Source organism: Epargyreus clarus, unplaced genomic scaffold (assembly GCF_041222505.1).
Source record: "Epargyreus clarus isolate Ecla_fem2 unplaced genomic scaffold, WU_Ecla_fem_2.2 ptg000005l, whole genome shotgun sequence".
In the NCBI taxonomy this organism is placed as follows: domain Eukaryota; kingdom Metazoa; phylum Arthropoda; class Insecta; order Lepidoptera; family Hesperiidae; genus Epargyreus; species Epargyreus clarus.
This window is the reverse complement of record NW_027332213.1, coordinates 11491401-11492687: the sequence shown is the minus strand read 5'-3', so window position 1 is coordinate 11492687 and position 1287 is coordinate 11491401.

The following is a 1287-nucleotide window of genomic DNA, read 5'->3' as shown; positions in this document are numbered from 1 at the left end:
GTTTACTCTAAGGTCTCAGAAAACCAAATAACAAATTACCAGGAGATAATAACCACACAGATACTGAGGGGTCAGCTTAACTGGACAGCGATCGACGAATTCATACAACTTTAGTTTCCGTCCACTTAAGTAAGATCTCTGTAGTGAATTCACTCGATGACACTTAGGCAGGCGATATGAATATGTAATTGTCTCTGTCTTTACTTATATCCCTCGAGTATGCACTTGTCTCGCTCTTTCTTCGTTCATTAGTTTAACGTAGAAAAAACTGCACTTACTATAACAGGTGGGGACAACAAGCCAATTACAGCCGGCTTTCGCGATGAATGCACTTATCACTATCCTTTGATTTTATGCACTCCTATTTTTTGGCGTTGATTATTCTTCTTTAAAACCGCAATTATAATTAATTTAGCAACAAATTACACGTCTACACTAGTCCAATGTCCGGGGGGAAGGCAAACTATCCAAATATTGCCAGTTTTGTTGCCTCTAACCATTATAAATGTCGGAACTGGAAGGCCAGTTACTACAAATATTAATCAGTTGTAGTTAAACGTCGACCATTAACTATTTGTCTTTTGAAAGCTCATGGCGTAAGGATATATATATAATAACTGAGGAAACGAACGTACAATATATATCATCATCATCATCGCCCCATTACTGTCCCACTGCTGGGCACGGGTCTCCTCTCATAATGAGAAGGATTAAGCCATTGTCCACCGCGCTGGCTAAGTGCGTATTAGTAGACTTCACACACATTTGAGATTTTTTTATAAATCTCTCAGGTGTGCAGGTTTCCTCAGGATGTTTTCCTTCACCGTTTAGCAAGTGATAATTAATTTCTAATACGCACATAACTGAAAAATCAGAGGTGCGTCCCTGGGATTTGAAAGTCGGACTCCTCGATCGAGAGGCCGAGTTTCTTTACCACTACTGTAAAATATACAATATATACTTACTGTAAAGTGTTTTTGCTAAAACTCTTAGCAATTAATATTTGAGATATCATATTATTTATATTATCAGCAAGTAAAGTTCTTGCATTTGTTGGACTGGTGTAAATTCCGACTGTCCTAACTTTGACACAGCCAGTCCTCCGAAGTATCGACATATATTATGTGATCGGCCTTAAGTAGAACTCTCTGTTCTATACAGAAACGAGCTTTTGCCCGCGGCTTCGCTCGCATTACGAACTAAAATTTTCATCCCCTATTTTATCCCCTTGGGGGTAGAATTGATCAAAATCATTTCTTAGCGGATGCCTACATCATTACATCTACC